The following is a 22,369-nucleotide window of genomic DNA, read 5'->3' on the forward strand; positions in this document are numbered from 1 at the left end:
ATAGATACCTCTGGGGAGCCCATTCCAGACAGAGAGACCAACAAGAAAAAAACATCCTGAAAGAGAACACAGGTGAATGTTCCAGGAATAGGAATGAGGCCAGTGAGTTCAGCAAGGAGAATGCCAGGGGACAGTCATGGAATTGGAGGTCAGACAGGTCAGGCCTGCAGTAGTGTATTCTCTGAGATTTTGTAAGTGATTGCGATGAGCTTGGCTTTTCGAGATGGAAAATCATGGGAGTGTTTAAAGCTGAGAAAGAGATAATATATATTCTACAGAGTCACTCTGCTATTTGGAAATATATGCTAAAGAGCCTCAAGAGAAAAGTTGGTGTGGGGGGGGGGGGTCACTTAGGGGCAATAATCAAAATAAGAAAAGACATTCACTCCAGTCAGAGTGGTAGCAATGAAGGTGGTAAGAAAAGGTCAATTATTGATCCAATTTGAAGGCAAAGTTAAAAAGATTTGCTGACAGATTTAATAGGAAATGTGAGAGAAGGAATTCCTTTCCACTAGAAAAGGAAAATTTGAGGATAAGTTTGTGGCATAAAATCAGGAAGTATTCTGTGTAGGCTGTTTGGAATCCTCACAAAATAACCAAATGATTAAAAAAAAAAAAAAAAGCAAGCAAACAAAAAACAACATTCTGCTTACGAGTCTGAAGTTCTAGAAGAGAGTTGCCCTAAAACTAAAATAAGAGGATGAATTAATGTGTATATTATACTTATTATATGTAAGGAACTGTTTTGTCTACTACATGTTTAAGTCATTTAATTTATACAAAATTCCCATGAAACAGGAAATTGTATTATCAACACTTATAATGAGGAACCTGAGACCCAAAGAATTTAAATATTTGTTCCAAGGACAGAGCCTGTAACTGGCAAACCAAATGTCTGGTACCTATTATCCCTGCTCACTGTCTCTTTTAGTGAATAATAATTACATAGCTAGTATTTAAAGTCATAAAATTGAATGAGATCATCAAGAGAGTCAGGTTAAAATAAAAAGGTCCAAGGACTGAGCACTGAGGTATTCTGGATTTAAGAGTTAAGGGAATTGAAGGGGAAAATATCAGCCCCAGGGGTGAATAAAGAACATTTCAAAAGAGAGAAAATGAGTAACTTATGCTGTCTTGGAAGCAAAGATAGCATTTCAAGAAAGGTGTGATCAATTATGTCAAGAGATGCTGATAGGCCAAATAAGAATGGCCCTGAATTGATTTTTGAATTTAGCAGCATGGAAGATACTGGAAAACTTGACAGGATCAGATCTACTGAAGGAACAAGAGTGAACTTCATGGAGAGAAACTGAAGGTAGATAAAAGAGACAAATTTTTTCGAAGAATTATTTTATTAAGTAGAAAAATAGAGAGGTAAAAAGGATAGTGGTGTCAATAAAGGCATTTTTTTTTTTTGTCTGCTTGATTCTGAAATTAGAAGAATAAGTGGTCATTTCTGTACTCTCCTAAGGTAGAGTATGAAAACAAGGATACAAATAGATGTTGAAAGTGAATGAAATTATCATTCCATCTTGCCTTTTATCTACATAAATAAGGAACACTGGTCAGCTGAGCTTAGGCCAAAAGTGTGACGGTACAGAGAGAGGAATGAGTAGGAGAGAATATACCAGGGGACAGTTCCCGTGAAACCTGGGCTGCTCATAGGGTAGGGTCAGCTTCACTCATAATAGGAGCAATACAAATTCATACTACTCAGAGATGCCACTGTCCACCAAATAGATGGGTCCACACTCAAAATTTATACAGTGTACTCTCTGCGGGGACATCCTTACATTGCCAGTGTGAATAAAAAATGATACAATTCTGGAAGAGAAGAATTTCATAGTGTCTATAAAAAGTGTTTATTAAAAGCTTTTGCCCACTTCTATGAAGCATTGTTAAAAATATGAATAGGCTCAGGCATAAGGTTATTTATTGAGGTATGATTTACATTTATAACAGTTTGGAAACAATCAAAATGCCTATGAGTACAGGACTAGCTGAATAACCCGTGGTTCAGCCACTCACAAGAACGTTCTGTAGTCTTCAAAAGTGAAGGACAAAAAAAAAAAAAAGTGAAGGATGATGTGTACATGCTGACATTTCTGTTCTCTAGGGTAGAATATAAACTTAAAAGAATAACGTGAAGAACAATAAAGATTGCATGCTAATTTTTCTGTAAGAAAGAGGAGGAGGAATGTTTATATGCATGCTCAATTATATACACACATGCTAAATAAAATGCTAGAAGAGTAAATAAAATTAATACAAATGCTTAGTGCAGAGATAAAGAGGACAAAAGAATTGGGCAGCAGAAAGAATTGAGAAACTTTTCTTAGGAGAGGAAAATGCTAATTATCCCAAGTTGATCAATGTATGCTGTATGCATGTGTTCAAATCACAGTGAGCTTTGTTAATATGTATAATTAATATGTTCATCAAATAAGTAAAATTAAATATTATAAGATCATATGCGTAATCTTATACCAGTAAGTTTACAAATTAAAAATATTAAGAACCCCCATAATGATTATATAATATTGACTTTGATAACTATACAAGCTTTATATTATTCAAAAAATAAAATTTTATCAAAAGAAATACAAAGAGACATGCAAAAAGAAAGAAAATGAAAACAGTATACTGCCAAACTTAGACTTTTTAAAAAATCATAATATGTAAGAAAAATTTATTATTGGAGTTTCAACTTCATTTCTGTTATCATGAACAGCTTCTGAGCATCTTCTCATAAGCACAGGAGTCTGTTAAATTATCTTAATGTGATGTGATTTTTTTTGTTCTTTTTTTCCCATTTTTATATTATGATGGTCTTCTTGATTTGGGGGAGTTCTTTTTTGCATTAGTAATATTAATATTCTGTCAAACATAAAGGACACCAATATTTTCATCACTTGATTCAATATATAACTCCGCTTACATGTTTATCCTGCAGTATGAGTGTTCTATGAAAAGTGATCAAACTTACATTACTTCAGAATTTTGAATCATACCTAAGAAGCTTTTTTCAAAGCCCAGGTTTAAAGCAATTAATTTGGGTCCTCTTTTAGTCTATGTTCTCTCTCTCTTTCTCTCCTTTCTCCCTCCCTCAAGCTGCCAAAGCAAGAAGCATACCATCCCAAATTACAAAGGAAGGAAGACTTTGTTCAGCGCGGTCGCAGAGAGAGAGAACACAATGATTGGAGAGTATTTCAGAGTTGAAGTTGGGGAACAAGGTGATGAGATCACAGGCTATCCGTGTTTGCTAACTGGTCTCACCCAAAGGAAAAAGCAAACTTTCTCACGTCTTCATGACAGGAGGCAGTTTTCCAGCGCGGAGGAAGGGGATCACGATTAGGCTCCTACTCTCCTTTGGAACTGGGGATATGGCCACAAAATCCACAAAATTGTCCTTGATGATTATATTTCAAACAGAGGGCTGTCAAGTCTTTGAGAAAGAGTTCTGGGTGGTAAAGCTGACAAAGGTTTTTCTAAAAGATTTTTATGAGGAAGGAACACAGAAAAAGTTTGCAAGGTTTCCTAAAATTTTCTCAAATAAATGCTTAAGACAAGGGAAAGCGGGATCTGACTCTGGAATATGTTTAATCAAGCAGAAGAAAATATTAAGGTTTTCTAAGTTCCTCCCTTCTTCCTCTTTCCTTTCTTTCTTTTTCTTTCTTTAAACATTTGGTATAACATTTTCTTGAAATTTATTGTGAGGTAAACAGAGGTGACTTTTGACCACTGCATTTGGTCTCATTTGGGATCTAACAACAGATATTTGAAGATCTATATTAATGAAACATTTCTTAACAAACTTCATGCAATAAGCAGCTACAAGTATTCAAAAAACGTTTTTTTCCTACAACAATGCTGACCTTTAAAAAAAGGTATTCCATTAGAGTGATAAGAAAGAAAACTAAACTCCCCTTATCTTCATAGTAATGTTTCCTTTGGTGAAAGTGAAATGTTTAGGTGTTCAGGTAGTTGTGTGCTTATGAAATTTTTCTGGATGTTTTAAGTATATGTTCTCCAATCATTCTTTATATGTATGGGAACAGACGAGATGGATGGTTAAGTTTGTTGCTTTGTTACTGTTTATTGAAAAAATTGGCAATATACCAGTTGTGCTCAATCAACATTACCTCCTCCCTCTGAGATTAAGTGCTTTAAATTAGTTGTGCTTATGTTAGATAAAATCCTCAGGATAACACAGAGAAAAATTATATGCATTGCATAAGGCTGTTGCAAATGTGGACTATCTTAAAGGACAAAATGATTTTATGAGCTTGATTTTTAAGTTTTTTTATTTGTTTTTCTTTCTGCAGTAGCATTTCTGGCTTTGCCTACCACACCACTTGTTAGCAGACACAGCATAATATCACCACTCCATCTACTACTGTATGTTTTTTATCATAAAGGTCAGTAAAACTGCATAAATAATTGAAATGCAGAATTTATTTTTAAGTTGCTGAGAAATAAAATTGCTGAGAAGTCATGTTACTATAAATCTCTACAAAATATTTTTGAATATTTTAAGTGTCACTTTTTAAAACGAGGAATATGATAACTTTTCTGGTTCACACTGAGATGTTTACCTAAATGAAAGAGGCAAGCCCTTTTCTTCCCACATAACTGATTTGAAGAGAGGATTCAGAAAACAATTATTAGAAATAGAATGGATGTGACCCTCTGAATGTTTGTTGCCTTTATAATGTAATCAATTTGTAGAAATGAAATTATTGTCATACTATAGAATAAAATAAATTCATCATCAAAATAGAAAAAAACAAGAAGAGGTAAAATTAACTATGCTAAATACCTATGCTACTAGTTTGTTTTATCTTGCCTATAATAGAAGCAACCTAATGTTCACCTATTGTAAAATGTTGAGGTGTGTGTGTGTGTGTGTGTGTGTGTGTGTGTGTGTGTGCTTTTATTCATTAAAAAAGCAACCAAAAAATATTGCTGGGTGTGTATAGAATATACTTTTTTAGTATTTGGAAATTATACATACTTAAAAGATTCACAAACCTACATAACAGAGTATCAATACTCCAATGACAGATAATTTGAGCATCACAAATAATAATGGACATAATTTATTAAACACATTGAACTATGTTAAAAAGTTATGTTAACTAAAAAATTATGAAAGAAAAAATAAAAACAAGGTTATAAAGCATTAAAAAGTCTTTATAATTTTTCTAGCTTTTCCCAATAACCCCAGTTAATGAAAGTTCTTTACTAAAGAACTCTAACTAATAAAATATGGGATAAAAAATAGAACTAGAAAGTCATTATTATCAACTGTAATGAAATCATTGAATCAAGTGAAGAACAACGACCTATGAAACCATTAAATAGAAGGTTAAAAGAATATCTTACAATGGAGCCATCAAAATGCTTTTACAGTCCTTATGTCTCTGAAAAAAGGGACAATCAAATATTTTGTTCCTCTGAATGTTGTGTAATAGGAAGCACATAAAACAATGTGTGAAGGAATTTAGCCTAAACAAAAAAAGCTTATTCTCACATAATCTTTAAAGAGAACTTTAATTATATGAAGTTAATGGACTCCTGGAGGAAACAAAACAAAGGTATATAGAATGTGAAATATTTTATAAGACAACTGGCTTGGTTTCTGCAACAAATTCATGACATCAGAAATGAACCAATCTATGCACTTTCTTAGGATCCTCACTTGAGCAAACAGATTGCAAATAAACATTTAAAGGCTATGTATAATATTTGAATTTTTGCTGTTTATACAATTTCATTCTCAGTGTGGGACCTTGGTCCCTGTTGCCAGAGCAAGAAGAGATCTTATTCCCAAAGAATTGTGTTTGTCTGTTCTAACCTGTTTGGAAGTTAGATGAAGGACTGAAACAAAATACTTGTCTTTGTTTTTCCTAACCTGGAACTCATACTGGGCAGAAAATCAGCAGAGGGCTTTCCTCAGAAGCATTTTAAGTTAAATGAACAACCTACTGCCACCTGGGGATACAGTACAGTCCAAGCATAAAATAGAACATTAAAAGCCTTGGATAAAAAAATCTAGGGAGAGTTTGTTTGGAAAATTAGGGCATTCAGAAATAACCCGTTTATATGGAAGAATTTAGAAAGCAATCTGCATACTTAGGGTATGATGCATGCAAATAAAAGTCCTAAGAAGACACTATGCTTTCAAATGTGGCTTATCTCTATTATCAGAAAAAGCAGGTAGCAAAGGTTTTGCCAGAGTTTTGAACATCATTACAAAGTGTTGAAGGCAGCTCCAACACAGATATGGTAAATAAAGACTGAGAGAAAGCTCAAATGGATGTGATTTTGTTTTCGTTGTCCTTTTCTTCTTTTTCTGTTCTCCCTCACTCTCTCTCTCTTTCTGGTTATATTTTATTTTATTTTAGTTGTTTAGTTTATTTTATTCAAAGTGCTCACAGAAATCTCTGTAAAAATACTAATCGAATAAAAACTAAAAGAATAGAGACATCAGAGCCCACAAGTGACCAAAAATACAATTTTTAATTTAATACATATTTAGTGACTTCATAAAAGAATACATATAAACTTGCTAAATAAGTAAACATCTACAATTTATAGATAAGCAACAGAGAATCCTGAGAAGGGGAAGATTTTAATTTCCACAATATCAGATTATAATATTCCAAAATGTCCAGTTAATTCACAAACAAAAGCAAGCAAGTAAAAACCAAGCATATGAAAAATCAAAATTCTACCCATTCACAATAGAAATAAACTGACACTGGTTCTGAGAAAGCACAGACCTTGGGCTTACTAGAAAAAGACATTAAATCAACTGTGTAGATTTATTGTGTTCAAAGAGCTAAAAGAAGCTATGAACAAAGAGCTAGAAGAGACCAGAAGAACATGTGTGAACAAATAGAGAATATCAATAAGGAGAAATTACCAAAAAAAAAAAAAGAAAGAAAGAAAGAAAGAAAGAAAAAGAAAAAAAGGAACCAAACAAAAGTCTAGTGAAGAACATTTTAATAACTGAAATGAAAAAAAAAAAAAAAAAAAAAAAAAAAAACACTAGAAGGTTTCAGTGGCAGAACCAAGCTGTCAGAAAAAAGAAGTAGACAACAGGACCATTAAGATTATTGAGTCTAAGGATCAGAAAGAGAACAGAATGAACAAAATTAAACAGACACTAAGAGATCTGTGGGGCTCTACCAAGTGCCAACATAGGTATGATAATCATCTCAGAGAAGATAGAAGAAAGGCTCAGAGAACGTACTTGAAGGAATAATGGTTGAAAATTTCCCAGATTTGAGCAAAGACGTGTGTTTATATGTTCAAGAAGTTCAGTGAGTTCTAAGAAGGATAAGCATAAGGATTCATGTGAACCAAGTTCTAAACTTCTTCTAATCAAGTTAACATCAAAGAGAAATCTTGAAAGGATCAAGAGAGGGGACTCATCACATGCAAGTGTTCACCAATAAGATCAAAGTAATTTTCTCAACAGATACCATGGAGGCCAGAAGACAGCAAGACAAGGTTTTCAAAATGTTAGGGCAAGAGAGTCAACCAAGAATTCCTCAGTCTTATGTACTCTCTTCAGATATGGAAGGAAAAACCAACTGGTTTGCCTACTATCCACACACACAACCCATTACTTCTGTGACCTCAGAAGATTTACGATTTCTCCTCATCAACAAACAAGCAATTCTGCATCAGTACACAGCAGATTATATGGAATGTCATGAGAGGAATTTTTCTGGAAATCCCAAAACAAGAGTTCAAAGTTAATAACTTAAAATTTCAGAAAATCCATGTAAAAACATCAAGTTGCTCTAGATTTGAGTCGTTTTTTCTCTTAGACAAAATAAGTTTAATTTTTTCCTTCAAATTTCATGTACCTAAGACTTAGTCTCGTAATAATCTATTCCAATATAATGCTAGTCAAAACGGATTACAAATTTCTCTCAAATTTGTTCCCCATTCTTCCAGTTATTCAGAATAAAAATCTTCAAGTACAAAAATCTTCAAGTTATTTCTTATTCTTCTCTTAGACCTGTCACAGAATCTTGTTTGCTCAACAATTAAATAGAGTGGCAATGTAATAGTCACCACCACAAAATACTTATTAGGCTATAGCAAGATTACAATGGGCTCATCTTTTTTATAATGGCTATTCTTCCAAGAGGTGTCTGCCTGAACTGATTTACTTTAGAGAATTTGGGAAAGTGAAGTTGTACAAGGATATATAACAGTTATTTTGTTGAAAAGGAGATGAAATATTCCAATGTCCTTTATAACCAAAATGCTTAATAAAATATTGGAAAAACACCTGAATCAATTAACACTACTATGACTTTTGGATGTAGGCTTCAAAAATATTACTAGTATGTATTACAATATATGCATTATTATTCTAGATTAAAGTAGGATAAAGAGATGTTGCAACTTCATTTATGATCTTTGCTACAACAGGACTTATATGACCATAAATTCTTTGTCCCTCCATTCATCAGGAGGTAGAATCTGTCTTCTTTCCACTGAACCTAGGTTGCGCTTCTAAATTCTCCTGAGCAGGCTGCAGCAAAAGTACTTAGCCACAGCTGTAAGAGGCAGAAACTTCTGCATTAACTCTTGGATTCCAGTTGCCATACTATAAGAAAGTTTAGGCCCCATTTCTGTATGACTTGTGACCATGTGGATGTTCCAACCTAAGCCAATCTCTGAGTTACCTGTAGACATATGAGTGACCCCCAACCTGCAACATTTGTAGTAAATATACCAATTAATGTAGGCTTGACCAATTCTTAAGACAAATTCTTAAGAATACCAGATTCTTAAGAAATAATAGACTATTGTTTTAAGCAAATATATTGTTTTGCTTTAATGTAGCAAGAACTGATGAAACACTTCATAATACCTTATACCAACCAACAAACAAACAAAAAATCTATGAATGAAAATATTTTGACATTAGGTTAATTTGAATATTGGTTGGTATGAGGAAATTTTAAAATTTGAGATGTATATTATTTGTATTATAGATATGTAGGAGACTATCCCTGTCCTTAGGAAGTATTTGCATGAAGATTTAGGATTAAAGAGTCATACAATCTGTAATTTATTTCTAAATAGTTCAACCAATGAAGTATGTGTATTATTTTATTCAGAGAAACTAATAAATAAAAATGTGGCAAAATATTAAAAATGTGTATTGTAAATGAAGATTGTGAGAATGTTCTCATTGTAATATTTTCTTGACTCAAAATAAAAATGGGAAATTATGAATGAACAAATGAATAAATAAGTATATGGTAATGTTAGAAAATATCTCCTTTTCATTAAGACTTTCCTTAGTAATTTGAATTTCATCCACCAGTCTCACCAAGTATTTCATATCCCATTTGCTGATCCATTCTTCTCATGAAGCTTACTTTCATCTGACAAAATACATGTTTTTATACATGGTTATTATGAATGCATTCATACCATTCACTTACATATTTTCTATATCCATCACTCCTGGTGATAAGCTCTGTGAAAGCAGACAGTTTTGTTTTGTTCCGTGGTCAATCTACAGAGCTTTGCATCTGGCATGTAAGAGGTGCTAAGTGTTTGGTGAATAACACAGCTAGATCTCAGAGACTACTTAATAGTCACAGTACCATTCCATTATCAGCTTAACTTATTCTAATATATTCTAAGATTATGGAACTATCGTATTTATTTCTGAAAACCTATTACGTCTCAGAAAGCATCTAAAGCACTTTATGACTTCTAATTGTTGACATTTCAAATGCAAGCATCATTCTCATTTTACAGAAGACCTTGAGACTCAGAGATTTTAAGTGACTCAAAGTCACATATGTAGCAGAGACTTCTAAGGACTAGGCTTCATTCTTCCAAACAGGCAATTTTCTGAATTTTCTTTTAGAAGATGTTTGGATGGGAATTATCATCTCTGGAATATGGAGCTTTGGGTGAATTCATAACAAAGAAATAGTTACAAATAAAGAATCCAAGGTAACAAAAAATAAATAATAGCATTCATTGAAAGTATTTCATGTTGACATTTTCAGCAGAAGAAATTAATCTCTGACAAAATCAAACAATATATTTTTTAAAACTTAATTATTGGAGGTAAGTCAATCCTTTGGAACATATAGTGTAGAAAATTGTTCAAGAGTAATCTAGTAAATTGAAAATTCACCTTTAATTTTAATCAAAATATAATTTATAATTCAAAAATATCCTCTCATATAATTTGTATTTAGCTTCTTAAACAATCTCCTAGTTTTCAGAGATAAAAATACATAATCACTCAGATGATTTTTTACCCCATGCTGATACCCAATATACACTTAGACACATATAATGTTTTATCTTCTAGTAAAGATAATGCAAGTGCTTTATGATAGTGATAGACATTATTCATTTAACACTATTACAGTAAGAAGAGATTAAAATAATGTCAAGATGAAAAGATAGAGTTATTTAAATTATTTCTGGAAATTAGCTTCCTAGATGCTATGCAATTATTTGTACAAGTAAATACTATGCTAGTGATATACATTGGTTCTGTATGAGATTCTGATGTAAAATTTATAGTTAATGTGCTTGTACCAAGGAGTAAAAATTGTCATAGAGAAGACATAAATGAAGGATATGAAATCAACATTGAGAAGTCATTGCATTTTTATAAGCAAACAACAAACTACCTGAAAAATAAATTAAGAAAACAACTGAATTTGAAATAGAATCAAAGAAATGTTTAGAAATAAATTTTAAAATGGAATATGTGTACACAAAAAACTACAACAAATGATGAAAAATGTTAAGATATAAATAAATGGAAAGATCCTTTACGTATGAATTGGAAAAATTAGTATTAAAATATCCATACAAGTGAAAGCAATCTATAGATTTAATGAAATCATGAGTGACAGGGCATTAAGTTCAACATGGTATACTGTATAGTATCCTGGAACAGAAAAAGTACACAAAACAAGACAATTTGAAGAAAATATGTAGTTTATTTAATTATTTAAAAATATAAATTTGTGAATGGTGACAAGTATGATATATGAATGAAAAATATAAATAATAAGGAAATTTGAATATACAGTGTTTAAGAAATTTCTATACTATCTTTACAACTATAAACCTGAATATATTCTAAATTAAATTTTGTTAAAAAATAAAAGAGAAAACTTAGAATACATTGATCTCCTGCTTAGGTGCATAAGTCTAGTTATGACACCTTTGGTGTGTTTTTACTTAATAAGAATTGCAAGAGTATGTTAGAAAAATGCATAGAAATGAAAAAAACACATAATAGTTTTAATTTTAAAAAATATATATCAATTGAAAAGTGACTATAAAAAGATTTTGACATTTAAAAGAAACAATTTCTCTTGCCAAACTAGAGAGAAAATAGTGTTCTCCATGTACGGTTATGTAACTTAGCATTGACTGCTGAAAAGAAATGGAGGAAGCATATTTTCACAAAGTCTTAAAAATGAAGAATTTGCTAGTTCACAAATCTTTTAACTACCACATCTAGAATAGAGAATTTCCTTTAGAATTGAAGTCTCTAAATTGAGTCTTGATAATAGAGTGAAACAGACATTATTATCTCATGTACCTTTATGTCTGCATGACCCATGTGATTCTGTAATATAATCAGAAAAATGAGAGATTATACTCCATTTATGTATGATCTAGCAAATATATAAATGCATTCTACTATCATGTATAATTAATTAGAACAAATAAAATTAAAAATTTAAAAAATTATGAAATATTATTGAAATGCAATTGTACTAATTTGAAATACAGTCTTATTTTTCTCTTATATGATTTCCACTCCCTGTGGAAAAAAAGTTGAGGTACGTAGCATCAAAAGATTTGGTGAAAAGTTGTTTTAGTTAATATGTGTTATGAATGCTGGAAAAACTCTTCACTTTTACATTTAGGTCACAATATTTTATGTCAGAGTACACGTTATTTCCAGTAATTTGACAATGTTTACAAGAAGACAAAAATTGGGGCCAAAAATGTGTTTATGTTCAATTATAACACATTATTACTATTTATGTGTCTTTCAAAATTTGGTTTTCCCATTTGCTACATAGCAAAAGTAATGTCTGCTTTCTATACCTTACCTAGTGCCGAAGTTAAATGAGATCACACAGTGCATATATGTGAATTATGAACTCAAAAAGCAATAATCTGATTTTGTTTTCTCTTTTTATACAGTCTTTTCCCTTTATTATAAAAAGGGGAAATTCAGAAATATAAACAATTACTACAATAATAACTGTCTTTCACTTTATATTATGAAATTTAAAAATTTCTGACATAGCCAGATTCCAAACTGTGACATTCTCTTCAGTTCATGACTTTGTTGAGCGACAGAGCTTTGATCTCCATTTTGTCACCTTCTCTCCTATATAACCAAGCAAAGGTCACTCTGGTTTATTGCAAATGCTATCTCAACTATTGATATGTAAAATTAAAAGATAAATTAAAAAAATAGAAAAAAAGTTTCATTTCAAAAGAGAATGCTAGTAATTATTATGCATTTGAATATACAGTATCTCAATAAAATGCACACAGTAAACATAAATACAGAGAGATGAAAGAAAAAGAAAGAAAAACAAATAATAGAAAAAGAGGAATAAAAGGAAGGAAGGAAGGAAGGAAGGAAGGAAGGAGGAAAGGAAGGAGAAGGAAAGGAGAAAGGAAAAAGAAAAAACAGCTTAAGAGAGAAGGCATGGAGGAAGGAGGAGAGAGAGGAAGGGAAGAAAATAAAGTCTTGCATATGTACGTATTTTACATATATAAATACAGACTGAGAGCACATAGCCATATATAATTATGTACAAAGGATAAGTAAGGAAGTTTCTCTTCTGTTTCTGAACTTCATCTATATTTTTCTATTAATAAAAGTAAGGTTTTAGGAAAAAATAAATCTGGCATTTTAGATTCCTACTAAGAAAACAGGGTTAAAGAATTCACTTATGGTGAGGAAGTGGAGAGTAAAAATTAATTAGTAATTATAGTTTATAATCATTTACAAATTAAAGCTAGTTTATAGAGTTAAAGATTAATTAAAAATATCCAGTATAGAAAAAAATGCTCCTTTTAAAAATAAACAAATGCTCTTAAACAATAATCACTCAGTACTACATTCAGAGTCCAATTATTTAAAATAACTTAAGATAAATCTGTACTGATTTCCTGCTACAGGTTTTAGGTAGTTAATCAAGTGTTTCGGTATCCTTCATCTATTTTGCAAAGTGTTAGGCCTCGAGTAGGTAATCATGGAGATAGTTTCTCCTAGTGTATAAATGATTCATTTGAAGAAGGTTAAGTGCTTTGGGGAAACTTTATTAACTTTTTGAGGAGCCAAGGGTATCATTTAACAAATGGTTACTGCCTCTTCCCATCAAAAATGGCCCATTACACGCGAGTCATGTGTCATATGTCAGGTAAATATCGTTCTTAATTTGTTGATTGAGCCAGAAAGATTAAAAACCTTTCCAAACGAGGATAAAATGAAGCAGTAAAGAACTGGTACCAAAAATTGTGTCGACAGCCACCCTGTAGTGCTTGTAAGTCATTAGCTCACAATTCCTTTCACATTAGCAGACTTCACTTCAGCATGCTACCATAATTCACAGCATTTATCAATCCACAAAAGGAGTCAAAGCAGTAAGAAATGTGCTCTTCATTGTCGATCAGAAGAGCCAATTACAACTTCTAGTAAATCCCTGTCTAAGTCAGTGAAGTGCAAGGCAAGCAAAAAAGTCACTTCTCCAGGGTCTGCCTTTTCAGCAAGATTTGACAACTTACAAAGAATGATCTGAAATGGATGATCACAATCATTATGTGTCTGTCACATGAGCACTAAATGGCTGTGTACTACACACACATGACAAGATGAGGGAGACACTTTAAGGATATTGGATTAAATGATTTCAGTGGTCTTGTAAACTCATAAGCAAATGTTTCAGATGATCCTCTCTTCTCATTTAAACTATGGAAACAAAAGTACGGTTTAAGAATCATTTAATCATTTTTCACTTCTATTGTGTATTCATTTATCTTGTAATAAATACATTTTGAATAAATATTATTTTTTATTTTAAAACATAGTTGAAGCAGTTTGAATTGCACAATTTCTGATACAAGAATACTCTTGATTTAAAATCTAATAGTCACATTTGTCATTTAAATCATGTAATAAGTTGGATCATTGAAACTAAAGGATAACATTAATTTAATATAATATTATAAGGAAGAAAATGATGGGTATCACTTTATTATTGTTGCAACAGGTTTACACAATACATTTGCTTTTAGGGAATTCATCTGTTTTAGTTTATATTATCAATAGATGCCATCAGAAGCATAATTTTCATCTAGTGAAATATATAATCCTGATTATGATAGTTTTTTTTTCCTAGTACATAGAGATTAATCAAGTGACAACTGACTACAGAAGAAATAATAGAAATATTGACCTCTGAGTTGCAATTCAATTTCACTTCTATTTTTCACTTTCTATTTTTCTATGAACTTTGTTGCTTTTTGTGATTTTAGAAACCTCTATGATCAAGACATATTTTCTGCTTTAGGGCAAAAATGGAGGTAGGATTTATACAAGAATAATCATATCATAAAGCTCTTTGTTATGGTTTGAATATGAGGTGTTCCCCAAAAGCTTACATGTGAGACAATGCAAGAAAGTTCAGAGGAGAAATGATTGGGTTGTGAGAATCTTAACCCAATCAGTGACTTAATCCCTGGTGGGATTAATTGAAGTGGTAGGGTATGACTGGAGGAGGTAGGAATGGGGGCATGGTCATGGGGTATATGTTTTGTATCTGGAAAGTGGACACTTTCTGTGCTTCCTGATCACAATGTGAGCTGTATCCCTTTGCCACACTCTTCCACCATGATGTTCAGCCTCACCTCAAGCCCAGAGAAATGGAGCCAGCATTCTATGAACTAAGACTAAGACCTCTGAAACTGTGAGCCCTCAAATAAACCTTTGATCCTCTACAATTATGCTGGTCAGATCCTTTTAGTCACAGCAGTGAAAAAGCTGACTAAAACAGAAATTGGTACCAAGAAGTGGGGTCATTGCTGTGACTAACCTGACCATGTATTTCAGAAGATTTTGGAGCCTTTTGGAATTGATGGGAGGAATTTTGAGATGTATAGCAGTGCAATCTGGAAATGCTTTAGATTGTTGTAAACAGAGATTAATGGCCGATTCTGGTGAGAGCTCAGAAGACCAGAATGATGAAAGGATCGTGATCAGTGAAGACCCAGCTCAAGTGGATTCAGAAAAGGAGAACGCTATTGAAATTTGGAGTAGGGACCATTTGTGTTATGTTCTGGCTGAGAAGTTCTCTGAATTTTGCCTGTGCCCTGAAACTTTCTGTGAGGCTAATTTTAGAAGTGATGAACTACTTGATCTGGCAGAAGAAATGTCTAAGCAGAAGAGCATTCAGGCAGTGGCATGGATATTGCTGGTGGCTTTTATTCAAATTTATTGAGAAAATTAGGATCAGAAAGATTTGGAAAACATGGACTTGAAAGACAGGAGTAAAACTGGGGCTAAAAAGTAGCAGTTGTTAAAGACATTACTGCCACTAAAGAAATGCTAGAGACTTTGCCTAGGGACTATAAGAAAGATGACTTGAGGGCATCTCAGGAGCTGACAAGATCACACCCATTTCAAGCTCAAGGGAGTAAAGGTGAAAATTCTCTTGAGAAGAAACCAGTGGGGCACCCTTTTTGTGCAAGGGGGCCTAGGAAGGTTTTTTCTATGTACTCAGCCACCCATACATTTACAGGCTGCTGCAGCCAGGGTCTTTGAAGTTTTGACTACTGCTCAAGATGGCAGCAGACCTTGGTCTCAACCACATGGTGCTGGATCTGCAGGAATGCAGGATGCTGGAGTTAGGGGGTCATGGAGGCTTCCACCAGGATTTCAAAGGAAGGCCTTGGAGGCCAGGCAAGGTGCAGCAGGGTTGGAGTACCTGCGGGCACTGCCTGGAAAGACAAAGTGTGGAGATGCAAGGAGGAAGCCAAAGCTGCAGTGGAGAGCCCTGAGATTAAGAAATGCCAGTAATGTGGGACATCATCTTAGGAAAGCTTCAGGAATTGTGCAGAGACAAGCCAACAGGAAAATCACTTGTGTTGCCAACAAAAAGGCCACAGGGGTGGAGCTACACAAGCCCTTTGGAAAGAACATCACAATGCCATGTGCCCCAAATACTGGACATGGAGCTATAGGACCTGTTTGTACAGCTGGATTTCAATCTTGCTTTGGTCCCATCCCTTTTTTTTTATACCCCTATTTTTGTAAATGAAAATGTTTACTCAGTATCTTTTTATGTTGGATATTTATAAATTGTTTTTAATTTTACAGGAGTTCACAATGTGTGATTGACTTGAGCCTCAAAGACTTTGGACTTGAACTTTGAGCAATCTTGGAAATGTTGAGACTGGGGACTCTTGGAAGTTGACTAAATGTATGTTGCATTGTCAGATGTGTGTGGGCTTTGTGAGGCCTGGGGCAGAATGTTATGGTTTGGATATGAGGTGTCCCCCGAAATTTACGTTTGAGAAAATGCAAGAAAGTTCAGAGGAGAAATGATTGGGCTATAAGAATCTTAACCCAATCAGTGAATTAATACCTGATGGGATTAGTTGAAGTGGTAGGGTGTGACTGGAGGAGGTAGGAATTGGGGTTTTTTTATGGGTATATGTTTTTATCTGGAGAGTGGAGTCTCTCTCTCTGCTTCTTGATCACAATGTGAGCTGTTTCCCTTTGACACACTCTTCCACCATGATTTTAAGCCTCACTTCAAGCCCCAAGGAATGAAGCCGGCCTTCTTGAACTAAGACTAAGACCTCTGAAACTGTAAGCCCTCAAATAAAGCTTTTCTCCTCTACAATTGTGCTGGTCACATCCTTTTAGTCACAGCAGTGAAAAACCTGACTAAAAAAACTCTTTGCAGTAAATTATGAAGTTAGAACAAGTCTAAATATGTAAATATATAACCCATGTACGCATTCAGAAAAAAAAAAAATCATTAGACCAACTTTTCACTATCTCATACCAAAGGAGAATCTCAAAAGTTATAGATATATTTGTATTCATTGAAAATAAAATACCTTTCAATAACTAGATATGAGAAATATTCATTAGATTTAAATGCTTCTCTTATAGATAAAAATTCCATAGTCAAATAAAAAATAGTGTATGATGCATATTTATGTACTCTTGTCAGCTCAGAAGGCTTAGAAGGAATGACAATTCAGTAGCCAGGAGCACAACAAAATATTGGCTTCCAATACATTCTGCATCAAAAAAACTCCTGCAATTCTTGGAGAAATAACTGATTCCAGACTGGAAGGAGTAATCTGCTAAAGTCTGGGGCAATTTGTAGTGGCAGAAAACAAGGAACTGCAAAAATAAAAAAGGAAAAAATGTAAACAAAAAATAAACAGTAAGTATGAAAGAAAACTTCAGTGATTTAGGGGTATGTCAAAAAAATATCAGGATCCGAACATTTATAACATTGACTTTGGAGCCAACTCAATTTTTACCTTGTTGAAATGATTTAAAAATAAAATAATCTATGTATAAGAGTAATTTTTAAAAGTGAATTTATTAGTTAATGTCATATTCTCATAGAGAATTAATTCCATGATTTATAAACACAGAATTTAGTGTATTTCTAGAGATACAGATATTCTAAGGGCAAAAGAGAAATCAAAATATTTTAAATGATGATTTTATTATATAAACAAGGTCATTAAAAACCAAAATTTTCAACATCGGAAAAGACTAAATATAAAATAAAAGACATTGTTAGCCATGGGCTTAGCATAAATAGCCTTTACAATGTTCAGGTATGTTCCTAGTATCCCTATTTTTTCTAGTGTTTTCAGCATGAAGTGGTGTTGTATATTGTCAAATGCTTTTTCTGCGTCAATTGAAATAACCATTTGATTCTTATCCTTAAGTCTATTGACATGATGGATTACGTTTATTGATTTACAGATGTTAAACCATCCTTGCATTCCAGGGATGAACCCCACTTGATCGTGGTGCACAATTTTCTTAATATGTTTTTGGATACGGTTTGCCAATATTTTGTTAAGGATCTTAGCATCTATATTCATCAAAGATATTGGTCTAAAATTTTCTTTCCTTGATGTGTCTTTTCCTGGTTTGGGTATGAGGGTGATATTAGCTTCATAGAATGAGTTCGGTAGGGTACCCTCCTTTTCTATTTCCTGGAATACTTTGAGAAGTATTGGAATGAGTTCTTCTTTGAAGATCTTGTAGAACTCGGCTGAGAATCCGTCTGGTCCTGGGCTTTTCTTGGATGGTAGATTTTTAATGGCTTCTTCTATTTCATTGCTTGATATTGATCTGTTTAAATCGTGTATGTTCTCCTGGTTCAGTTTGGGAGGAGCATATGTCTCTTGAAATTTGTCAATGTCTTCAGTACTTTCTATTTTGTTGGAATACAGATTTTCAAAGTAGCTTCTCATTATGTTCTGTATCTCAGTGGTGTCTGTTGTGATATTTCCATTTGCATCATGTATTTTAGTAATTTGAGTCTTCTCTCTCCTTCTCTTTGTTAGTGTGGCTAAGGGTTTATCTATTTTGTTTACTTTCTCAAAGAACCAAATTTTTGTTATGACAATTTTTTGAATAGTTTCTTTTGTTTCAATTTCATTGATTTCAGCTCTGATTTTAATTATTTCCTGTCTTCTACTACTTTTGCTGTTATCCTGTTCTTTTACTAGGGCTTTGAGCTGTAATGTTAGTTCATTTAATTGTTGACTTTTCATTCTTTTCTGGAATGTGCTCCATGCAATAAATTTTCCTCTTAGTACTGCTTTCATAGTGTCCCAGAGATTTTGATATGTTGTATCCTCATTCTCATTGACCTCTATGAATTTTTTAATCTCCTCCCTGATGTTTTTTGTTATCCATGTTTCATTCAATACCATATTATTTAGTCTCCAAGTGTTGGAGTAATTTCCTTTTTTTACTTTGTCATTGATTTCTACTCTCATTCCATTATGATCTGATAGAACACAAGAGAGTATCTCTATTTTTTTGCATTTCCTAAGTGCTGCTTTGTGGCATAACATATGGTCTATTTTTGAGAAGGTTCCATGTGCTGCTGAGAAGAAAGTGTATCCGCTCGTTGATGGATGGAATATTCTATATATGTCTATTAAGTCTAGGTTATTGATTGTGTTATTGAATTCTATGGTTTCTTTGGTTGGATTTTGTTTGGAAGATCTATCAAGTGGTGACAGCGGTGCGTTAAAGTCGCCCAGAATTATTGTGTTGTGGTCTATGTGATTCTTGAAATTGAGAAGGATTTGTTTGATGTACAGGGATGCACCATTGTTTGGGGCATAAATATTTACTATTGTTATGTCTTCCTGATTTATGTTTCCCTTAAGCAGTATGAAATGTTTCTTTATCCCTTCTGACTAACTTTAGCTTGAAGTCCACTTTATCTGATATAAGGATGGAAACCCCCGCTTTTTTACTGGGTCCATGTGCATAGTAGGTTTTTTCCCATCCTTTCACCTTTAGTCTGTGGATGTCTTTTTCTATGAGATGAGTCTCTTGCAGGCAGCATATTGTTGGGTCTTTCTTTTTAATCCATTCTGCCAGTCTATGTCTTTTGATTGAGGAGTTTAGGCCATTAACATTCAGGGTTATTATTGAGAAATGATTTGTATTCCCAGTCATTTGGCTTATTTTTGGTTTTTAAGTTGGCTTGGTTTCTCCTTTGAGTGGTTTTTCTCTAAGGTAGTTCTTCCCTTTGCTGACCTACATTGTTGTTTTTCATTTCCTCCTCATGGAATATTTTGTTGAGAACATTCTGTAGTGCAGGCTTTCTATTTGTAAATTCTTTTAACTTTTGTTTATCATGGAAGGATTTTATTTCATCTTCAAATCTGAAGGTTAGTTTTGCTGGGTATAGGATTCTTGGTTGGCAACCATGTTCTTTCAGAGCTTGAAATATGTTGGTCCAGGCCCTTCTAGCTTTTAGAGTCTGGGTTGAGAAGTCGGCTGCTATCCGTATTGGTCTCCCCCTATATGTAATCTGATGCTTTTCTCTTGCGGCCTTCAAAATCCTATCTTTATTTTGAATGTTAGGCATTTTCATTATAATGTGCCTTGGTGTGGATCTGTTGTGATTTTGTGCATTTGGTGTTCTGTAAGCCTCTTGTATTTGATTTTCCATTTCATTCTTCAGGTTTGGGAAATTTTCTGATATTATTTCATTGAATAGGTTGTTCGTTCCTTTGGTTTGTATCTCTGTGCATTCCTCAATCCCAATAATTCTTAAATTTGGTCTTTTCATGATGTCCCATAGTTCTTGGAGATTCTGTTCATGATTTCTTACCATCTTCTCTGTTTGGGCAACTTTATATTCAAGATTAAATATTTTGTCTTCATTATCTGAGGTTCTGTCTTCCAAGTGGTCTAGTCTGTTGGTGATGCTTTCCATTGAGTTTTTTATTTGGTTTATTGTCTCCTTCATTTTAAGGATTTCAACGTTTGGTTTTTTTTGAGAATCTCTATCTCTTTGTTGAAATGATCTTTTGCTTTCTGCAGGTGCTCTTTCAGCTTATTGGTATTATCATTCATTGCCTGCGTTTGCTCTCTTAGCTCATCCTTTGCTTCACGAATCATCTTAATCATGTATAATCTGAAGTCCTTTTCTGACATTTCTTCTACCATACTGTCATTGGATTCTATTACTATAGAATCTAGATTTGTTTGGATCATTTTCTTCCCATGTTTTTTCATGTTGCTCATGTATCTTCCCCTCTAGCGCTGCAGATCTTGGGTATTGCAGATTTCCCCCTATAGGCTTATAGTGGCCCTATAGGTTTCCAAAACCCTTTCTTTAAGGGGAGATCAATATTAGCAGTGCCCAAACCAGACACTATGCAATCCTAGACCAAATAGCCCCTATGGGGACAATAACATCATGTAAATAAGGGAGAAAGCGGCCTGAGGGAACAGGTAAACAGAACGAAAAGAAAGCAAGAAACATAAAGAAATAAAAACTTAAATATTTTTTTAAAAAGGAGAAAAAAGAAAACCTACTGTATAATAGTCATATTGTAATGAAACCTCCCAGTGTTCAGTAGCCCGATGTATGAGAGGTACCTGAGAATGAGCTTCAAGCCTCCAGCAGGTGTCGCAACATGGGATTTGCCCCACCCGAAGATCGGAGCTACGGCTTCCAGGATTATCCAAGATGGTTGCTCTGGCTTCCAAATGTGTTGGCAAATGGGGAGCTGCAGCTCAGGGGTGGACGTGGTCAGCTGGAGGTCCTGGAGACAGGATGCAGTTGGTCTGGCAGGGGTCCTGGAGGTCTGGTGTGTTTGGTGTGGTTGTGGGATCCAGGAGGCCGGGTGCAATCAGTCGGTCTGGGGTCCCGGTGATAGGGCACAGTCAGTTGGTCTGGGGGTCCTGGCAGCAGGGAGCAGTCAGTTGATGTGAGGGTCCCAGAGGCAGGGAGTGATTGGTCAGGCTGAGGGATCCTGGAGACGGGACTTGGTCAGTCCGGCCAGGGGTCCTACAGGGCCTGGCTGTTGTCTCAAAATGGCGGCAGACACGTGTAATCAAACTTGCAGGTACTGTGACAGTGAACTTCCAGGCAGCAGCAGGCAGCTGGTTCTCCACTGGCGGTCTGCGGTCAGTCTGCTGGCAGCTGTCAGACGATCGGGAGGTGAACCTCGAGCATTGGGTGATGGATAGGGGTAAGGCAGGCAATGGACAGGCGAGAGGCAGGCAAATGGTGGATGATAGATGCCTGACAGTGAGCAATCTGCTCTCAAAAAAGGCGTCGATATGCTGGCAGACTGCAGGTCATCACAGCAGACAAATGGGATAAAGAGCAGGGGATCGATAAGCAGCAAAAACTGCCTCACCGATAAACAGATATCCTCTGCTTGAATCCAGCGTTGCGGAGCGACAAGGCATGCAGCCTCCCTCTAGACCGCCATCTTGGATCCAAGAGACATTTCTGACACAGTTTTTGGACACTTCTTAAATATATTGATCGGGCTGGGGAGACAGCTCAGCTGGTAAAAGTGCTTGCTTCACAAGCACATAGGCCCTTTTCCTGGTTCTCAGGAGCTAGTCCTCTCTTGGTTCTCTTTCAGGTAGGGAGTGAACAATCAAGGGCATTCAGCACCAGGACAGTCCAGAGGTCCACAGTGACAGATGGCATGTGACTGGACAAGACATATATAGGGCAGGGATCATGCTAAGACTAAACAAGATAGCAAAGAATTACTTATTTGTAAA

The sequence above is a fragment of the Sciurus vulgaris genome (assembly GCF_902686455.1).
Source record: "Sciurus vulgaris genome assembly, chromosome: 4".
Taxonomy (NCBI): Eukaryota; Metazoa; Chordata; class Mammalia; order Rodentia; family Sciuridae; genus Sciurus; species Sciurus vulgaris.